This window comes from Mastomys coucha, unplaced genomic scaffold (assembly GCF_008632895.1).
Source record: "Mastomys coucha isolate ucsf_1 unplaced genomic scaffold, UCSF_Mcou_1 pScaffold14, whole genome shotgun sequence".
NCBI classification, from domain to species: Eukaryota; Metazoa; Chordata; class Mammalia; order Rodentia; family Muridae; genus Mastomys; species Mastomys coucha.
The window spans coordinates 38,251,147-38,260,235 of NW_022196896.1; the positions used below are offsets into that span (position 1 = coordinate 38,251,147).

The 9,089-nt window shown below is 39.4% G+C and overlaps 1 protein-coding gene across 9 annotated transcripts in view; it reads right to left on the reverse strand.

The window, feature by feature from the left end:
* The window catches only part of Sntg1 (syntrophin gamma 1), a 713,733-nt gene that overhangs the window by 506,661 nt on the left and 197,983 nt on the right, over positions 1-9,089 (reverse strand). The window lies entirely within an intron of this gene.

Genomic DNA, 9,089 nt, shown 5'->3' on the forward strand with positions numbered 1-9,089 from the left:
GGGAGACAGAGGAGGAGGAGAGAGGAAAGTGGAGCAGAAGCACATGGTCTGGAGAAACCACAGGTTATAAGGGACCTCATAAATGGGGAAGATGGTAGTGTAGTGGTAGATCTGCCCAATCTAGGCACACAGCTTGTATTCATATTAATTGAGTTGTGTTTTCATGGCCGGGGCATATTTGGGTTGGAGATTTACCGCAACATAATTCACCATCCCTTGTTTATCATCTCCATCTTCTGCTAGGGTTTACAGCATTGTAATGGCCACTCTCCCTTCTTGTTTCCCTTATCTTCTACCCCTTACTCTCTCTGTAACCTTCATTTTAATCTTTGTATCCGCATTCCATTCTTGACCTGAAGCACTGTTATTTTTAATTCTAAAATATAATAGGCCCATAGAAAAGCATGACTGACTCTCAAATTCAAGGAATTCATGCTGAAGAGGCTGTATGTCTCATAGCAAACACCAGAGTCACAGAGGAATAGCTACTTTGAATGTGTTAAGTTTGAGAGATGTTTAGAACAGACATCATTCAACCTTCCTAAGGAAGCACAGATTTATGAGTGGAAATTGGGTCTGCAAAGAGCCATGTAAAAGGAACTTAGATACAGCAGCTCACTGGAGAGCAATAACTTCCTTAGAGTGGGCTCTGGTTTGAGAGTGAAATGGTCCCAGTGTGGAAAGTTGGTCACCAGCTTGGCTGCCGTTAGAACACTGTAGAAGTTTTACAGAGAAACACAGAATTCTTTTGTCAGCTTCTTAGTCTACAAAGGAAAGAATACAAAAACATCCCAGAAGTAAATAAAAGAAAAAGTTTATAGAGTTTGACAGAAAGAAAACCCTACAGGGCAGGCAAGCTGGAGATGTTGACAACTGCCATAAGTTAGAAGACACAGAAGATGAAGATAGAGTGATGCTTTCTTGTTTAGAGATCAAGAAAAAAAAGACTCAACAGTAGAAATCTGTGAGCATCTATAAGGAAGATGAAGTGTTCAGAGGCGTGGAATACACAGAAGGCCATCACAGACTGGTTCAGACATTGGGCAGATAGTAGAATAAAGAAATCTGGAAAAGGTGGCAAAAGTTAGGACTTCTAGGCTGAAGACGGGGTTTTGAGTAAAAAGAAATCAAGCTGCACAGACCATGAGGAGCAAGCCAGTAAGCAGCACCCCTTTGGCATCTGCATCGGGCCTGCCCTCAGGTTCCTGCCCTGACCTCCTTCAATGTTGGACTATAACGTGGAGGTGTAAGGCAAACATATCCTTTTTTCTCCAAGTTGCTTTGGTCATCATGTTTAACACAGCAAAAGAGACCTTAACTAAGACAATTATTGAACTATGTCTCACCTTGTTTCTTACTTTGCTTATTTTGAAGCCCAAGCTAGCATTAAAATTATGATCTTGCTGTGGTTTTGCAAGGAGCTAGAATTTCAGGCTTTTTCTACCAAATTAGCATTAATGCAAGTTGGGTTTGTTGTTGTTGTTGATGTTATTGTTTGTTTTGTTTTTTGTTGTTGTACTTGTTCTGTTTTGTTTTATGTCTCATTAAATGTCTTAGATCTTGCTATTAGCGTTCTGTCTAAACTCCACCCCACAGTTACCTGGCAACAGCCAGGTAGGCCTGACCCACTTAAAAAGACTGCTTGCCCCTCCTCCCTCTCTTGACCTCTTGCTTTTCTCTTGCTTGATCTTGCTCTCCCCTTCCCCATCCTTTCCCCTCCCCCACCATGTGCTCATGGGCAGCTTCTTTTCCTCTACTCTCTCCCCTCTCTCCGCCTTTCTCTGCCTCTATTACCCTCTTAACTCCCCTCCCCATGCCCTGAATAAACTCTATTCTGTACTATTGTATGGCTGGTCCCTCAGGGATTAGGGATGCCTTGTCTTGGGCCTTCTGAGACACCCCCTTCCCCCATACCTGGCTATACCCACATAGAATATATTCCTTCTCTCTTTATCTTTTTATAAACACATAATATGGTGCTGAGACTTGGATTTGGAAAGTCTTTCCTAGCTACACTATTCCATCATGGCAGCCTGATAGAAAACCAACCAATCTGTAATTTTAATATATACTTCTCATGTCTCTTAATGATGTAATCTAAGAAACAGTTGGAGTTAGAGTGAGGATCTCATTGGGATGGCTCAATGAGTAAAGTGCCCCACAAGCACTAGAGTATGAGTTTAGATCCTTAGAACAGAACTAGTAAAAATCATGAATATTGTAGCATCCATCTATAATCTCACATCTATGAGATGCAAACAGGTGACCATAAGGGCTTAAGATTAGTCAGTATGGCCGGTTGGTGGAAATAAGCTTTAGAGATAGAACCTGTCTTAACATCTTAAGACAGAGGGATATGGATAAAAGCATCCAATGTCAATCTTTGGCATCCAAATATGCACATTCTCCATGGTTCACTCTTAACTCTGATTCTTTTGTTATTTCAACCATTTCTGCAGTTATATTCTCCACTTAAACTCTGGAATCAAAGTCACCCATGTGTGTTAAAATCAATTTCTAAACTCCTGTGAGCATGGCTATTTTAACTTCATCCATGAGTCACAGATGTTCCCAATGGTGTCTACTATGCTGAGCTTTTTCAGTCCATTTCAACAATACTTTACAAAATGTGTCTTAAATAAAACACAGTGTAAAAAGAATTCATTGACCCATGGCTAAAAAAAATTGATGTTGTGTTTGTAGGCATAACGGCAGAATTGGTCTTATACATCTTCTTCGGGGATCCTGCATGGCTAGATGCATTGCCAGTGAGCAGTAATGTTTTGAAATCATTCTCTGGGCAATACACATAGAAATGAGGACTTAAATTTTTCAGTAAACATGGTACAAATGACATGCTCCTATTTGGGCTTTGTTGTTCTATTTATAAAACACAATCAGGAATAGATTTCCCAGTTCTTAAAAGCTGTAGGATTTCTTCAATGTTAAATAAGCATCTGATTCAATTCAAAGCCACTAGCTATATTACCCCTAATAAGAGATACCCTGTCTTTTATTAGATTTTTTTTATTTACATGTAAATTTCTCCCTTCCCAGTTTCCCCTCTAAAAAACAAAGAAACAAACGAAAACAACAAAAACAAACCCCAGCTGCCTCCCCATTCCCCATGCCTGCCACCCCACCCTCTCCTGCTTATAGGCCCTGGCATTCCCCAACACTGGGGCACAGAACCTTCACAGGGCTGAGGTCCTCTCCTCCCATTGATGATCGAATTTGCAATCCTCCACTATACACACGCTGCCAGAGCAATCAGTCCCACTGTGTGTACTCCTTGGTTGGTGGTTGAGACTCTGGGAGCTCTGAGGGTACTAGTTAGTTCATATTGTTGTTCGTCCTAAGGGGCTGCAAACCCCTCAGCTCCATTGATCCTTTCTCTAACTCCTTCACTGAGGACCCTGTGCTCAGTTCAATAGATGGCTGTGAGCCTCTACATCTGTATTAGTCAGGTACCGTCAGAGCCTCTCAGGAGGTAACTAACTATATTTAGACTGGCTTGTCTTTCCTTCAGTCTCTGCTCCATTGTTAATCTCTGCCACTCCTTCCATGGGTACTTGGTTCCCCCTTTTAAGAAGGAATGAAATGTCCATCTTTGGTCTTCCTTCTTCTTGAGTTCCTTGTGATTTGTGGGTTGTTCTTCCTGTATTCCTGTTGTGGTGGCGCACGCCAGTAGGATTTCCTGAAGGATACTCTGTCTTTTGATTCTTTGAATTCAGTTGTTGACATCTCATCCTCAGAGATCAAAGTCTTTCATTCAATATAATGCTATCTCATAATGATGGAAACTGTTATTTAGTGCAGCCACATAATTCTTCTAGATCACATCCTGGATCTTCTGAATACTGAATTGTAGCTTTTACTTCAGCTCCCTCAAACTAACTTGTACATTTAAATTATGGGAATGCTTTTTTCTTTTTTTTCTTTTTTCTTCTTTTTTTTAAAATTAATCATTCCATTCTTTTACATCTCAAATGATATCCCAATTCCTGGTTACTGCTCAGCAAGCTCTCCATCCCACAAGCTCCTTTTGTTCCCTCCCCTGTGCCTCTATGAGGGTACTTCCCCACCCACACACTCTCTCCTGCCCAACTTATCCAGCATTCCCCTATCCTGGAGTATCAAACTTCCACAAGAACAAGGGCCTCCTCTCCCATTGATGTCAGACAAGGTAACCTGCTAACTATGTATCTGGAGCCATGGATACCTCTCTGTACACTCCTTGGTTGGTGGTCTAGTCCCTGGGAGCACTGGGTGGTCTGGCCAGCTAATGTTGTTCTTTCTATGGAGTTGCAATCCTGCTCAGCTCCACCAGTTCTTCTGTGAGCTCCCCTGCCACCAGGCTTCCTGAGTTCAGTCTGATAGTTGGGTTCAAGCATCCATATCTGCACTGATCAGTTGCTGGCCAAACCACCCAATGAGCAATCACACCAGGTTCCTGTCAGCAAGTGACTCTTGGCAATGGCAGCAGTGCCTGGTTTGGTGTCTGCAGACAGTATGAATTCACAGGTGGGACAGTCTCTTGATTGCCCTTCCTTCAGTCTCTGTTCAATTTTTATCCCTGTTCTTCCTTTGGATAGGAACACTTCTAGGTTAAACACTTTGAGATGGGTGTGTAACCCAATCCCTCGACCAGGCGCTGTGCCTGTCTACTGGAGGTGGTCTCAAGAGGTTCTATCTCCCCTTCTCTGCTAAAATCATCTTTTTTGAGTAATGGGAGCCTCTCCTTTCCCAGGCATCGGGGACTCTGCAGTGGCTATCCCCATTTCTTCATCCCTGCCCACTGCTACGTATTTTTATGTGATTTTCTGATCCTCTGTACCTCTCTCCTGTCACCTCCAGTACCTGATCCTGCACACACTATTTCCTCCCCTAACTCTCTCCCTCCCAGGTTGCCCCCTCCCTCCACCTCCCACTATCAACCTGGTCACCCCTCAATGCAGTACTGAAGCATCCACTCTCTGGACTGAAGCATCCTTCCTCCTAAACTCCATGTGATCTATGGGTTGTATCTTGGACATTGTGAGTTTAGGGGCTAATATCCATTCATCAGTGACTACATACCACTTGTGTTCTTTAGTGTCTGGGTTACCTCACTCAAAATGATATTTTTTTAGTTCCATCACCTTGCCTGTGAATTTTATGAATTCATTGATTTTAATAGCTTTTAATAACTCCATTGTATAAATGTACCACATTTTCTGTATCTATTCCTCTGTTGAGGGACATCTGGGTTACTTCCACATTCTGGCTATTATAAGTATGGCTGCTATGAACATAGTGGAGTATGTGTCCTTATTACATGTAGGAGGATCTTCTAGGTATATTCCCAGGAGTGGTATAGCTGGGTCCTCAGGTAGTACTATGTACAAATTTCTGAGGAACCATGAAACTGATTTCCAGAGTGGCTGTACCCAGCTTGCAATTCTACCAGAAATGAAGGAGTGTTTCTTTTTCTCTACATCCTTACCTGAATCTGCTGTCACCTGAGTTTTTTATCCTAGCCATTCTGACTGGGGTGAGGTAAAATCTCAGGGTTGTTTTGATTTGCATTTCCCTGATGACTGAGGATGTTGAACATTTCTTTAGATGCTTCTCAGCCATTTGGTATTCATCAGTTGAGAATTCTTTATTTAGCTCTGTACCCCATTTTTGATAGGGTTAATTGGTTCTCTGGAATCTAACTTCTTGTGTTCTTTGTATATATTAGCCCTTTGTTGGATGTAGGATCAGTAAAGATTTTTTCCTAAGGCTGGTGAGATGGCTCAACAGGTAAGAGCACTGACTGTTCTTCCAAAGGTCGTGAGTTCAAATCCCAGCAACCACATGGTGGCTCACAACCACCCATAATGAAATCTGATACCCTCTTCTGTGTACTCATTTATAATAATAAATAAATCTTAAAAAAAATGATAATCTTTAAAAAAGTATTCTTTAAATAAATAAAAAAAAGATTTTTTCCCAATTTGTTGGTTGCCATTTTGTCTTATTTACAGTATCCTTGCCTTACAGAAGCTTTGCAATTTTATGGGGTTCCATTTGTTGATTCTTGATCTCAGAGCATAAGCTATTGGTGTTCTGTTCAGGAAATTTTCCTTCTGTACCCATGTGCTCAAGGCTCTTCCCCACTTTCTTTACTTTTAGTTTCAGTGTATCTGGTTTTATGTGGAGGTCCTTGATCCGCTTGGACTTACACAAAGGATAAGAATGGATCAATTTGTATTCTTCTGCATGATAACCACCACTTGAGCCAGCACCATTTGTTGAAAATGCTGCCTTTTTTTCCCCACTGGATGGTTTTAGCTCCTTTGTCAAAGATCAAGTGACCATATGTGTATGGGTTCATTTCTGGGTCTTAAATTCTATTCCATTGATCTACCTGCCTGTGACTGTACCAATACCATGCAGTTTTTATCACAGTTGCTCTGTAGTACTGCTTAAGGTCCAGGATGGTGATTCTACCAGAGGTTCCTTTATTGTTGAGAATAGTTTTGGCTATCCTGGGTTTTTTTGTTATTCCAGATGAATTTGAAAATTGCTCTTTCTAAGTCTGTGAAGAATTGAGTTGGAATTTTGATGGGAATTGCATTGAATCTGTAGATTACTTTTGGTAAAATGTCCATTATTACTATGTTAATCCTGCCAATCTATGAGCATAGGAGATCTTTCCATCTTCTGAGGTCTTCAATTTATTTTTTCAGGGACTCCATTGATGTAATCCACTATATAAACAAACTCAAATTTACAAACCACATGATCATCTCATTAGATGCTGAAAACACCTTTCACAAAATACAACATCTGGTCATATTAAAAGTATTAGAGAGATCAGGAATTCAAGGTTCATAGCTAAATATAATAAAAGCAATATACAGAAAACCAGTACCCAACATCAAATTAAATGGAAAAAAACTCAAAGCAATCCCACTAAAACCAGGGACTAGACAAATCTCCCCACTCTCTCCCTACATATTCAGTATAGTACTAGAAGTTCTAGCCAGAACAATTAGACAACAAAAGGAGATCAAAGAATACAAATTGGGAAAGAGAAAGTCAAGTTATCACTATATGCAAGTAATATAATAGTATACATATGTGAACCCAAATATTCTACCAGAGAGCTCCTACAGCTGATAAACAACTTCGATAAAGTGGCTGGATATAAAATCAACTCTAATAAATCAGTAGCCTTCCACTACTCAAAGGATAAATTGGCTGAGAAAGAAATTATGGAAAAAACACTCTTCACAATAGTCACAAATAATATAAAATATCTTGCTGTGACTCTAGCCTTTTTCTTTCAGTTTGATAGATTCTGGCTCTGCTGGCTTCACTCTTTTGCTCTGAAGTTTCCTGACCCTCAGCTTCACAGAACTGAGTTAAAATTCTGGTCTGAATTAAGTTTTAGCTTAATAGAGTGGATTAGCTTCTTCAAGCTTCTATCCAGATCACCAAAAGTCTCCAAATAGAGACAAGGGCTTGGTTTCCTCACTGTTAATGTGCTTGTAGTAGAACATCGATAAACTTCCTGTGGAGTCACACTGGTTTGCTGCAAGAGACCTAGAAGTCAGGCTATGAGCACTACTCCTCTTCACTAATATTCCTTATGCCTAGCTTTTCTTTTAAAGTGAGAGATGTGTGACACCCTTACTAAAGCACAGAAAGGCCTAATGTGAGATTATTCAGTGCCCTCATTTCTTTGTAGAAACTGATTTGTAGAGCAGAACACAAATATTTATCATTTGCAGCCATCTTAAATGAGCCCATTCACAATACCTCAGAAGAATTACAGTAGTATTAGAGATGACTTGTCCAAGATCTGTATAAAAGACATAATAATGATAACAACCCTTCAGTATTCAGTGATTTATAACTGTGATGCCAGGCAGGAAGGGAGGGCACTTTCATAAAAAATTGTCACAACAGAATCACTTTAACAGAGTTGCTACAAACTTCAAGTAGTATTTCTTGTTAAATGCAATATCTGCAAGATGCAATATAACAAAGCACAGTTTAAAATGTATGACTGTATTTCCAAATATTTAAGAGGTTATGACTTCTAGTTATTGAGCCATGAGTATGTGTAAAGATTTATTCATATTATAAAGAAGTCAAATTGGTAGGCTTCTGCCATATTTGAATCTGAAATGAATCGCAAAGGCTCTTGTTCTGAGTCTTTGTTCCCCACTACAGTACTAACATGTATGTATTAATGGAATGAAGTTGTGGGGGCTTTAATATGTAAAACCTCACTTCTTGAAGTAGTCCATTAGAGTCCAGGTTTCAAAGGTTACATGTAGTCCCTTTTCCCTTCTCTGAACACTGCTTCCTTGTCCTCCATAATGACAAAAACTTTCACCACAGGTTGGCTTCTGCATCAAATCATGCCTTGCCTTCTATGACTGACTTATATCTCTAAAATTGTGAGTTAAAGCAAACTGTTAGTTTCTTAAATTGTTAAAATAAGGCTAAATTGGCATAGTCATATATATATATAACATATATATAAATACTTTCATCTTTAAATAGAAATCAGTTTATAATATTCATGACTATATATCTAATTCATATCTAGAAAATATGTAGAATTAGAACATCTACTTGTTTAGTTCACTATGAAAGTGAACTTAGGAGAAGAATGATTTGTTTAGTTTGACTTTGTGCATTATGTGTAGGACTAGGAGAGACTCCAATGAACTTTAAAGTACATCAAGTTGAAGTCTTTTCTCTCATAGATATAAAACTAAGACTTGGAGCTTATAACCTGCTTTATAAAAATAGTACCTTTAAGCTAAAATAAGGGCTTGGGTATCCAACACAATAAATTTTCACTCTAAAATAAGACACTGAGTGTGCTGATTACTTTTCCTTAAATGTAACACAAGATATTTCATGACAAAACCAAATTTAAATAGGATCTTTCTATTAATCCAGCCCTACTGAGGATACTAGGAGGAAAACTTCAACACAAGGAGGGTAATTGCACCTAAGAAAACACAAAAGATTAATCATCTCACAGCAAAACCAAAAGAAAAGAAAATCTTTCTCTCTCTCTCTCTCTCTCTCTCTCTCTC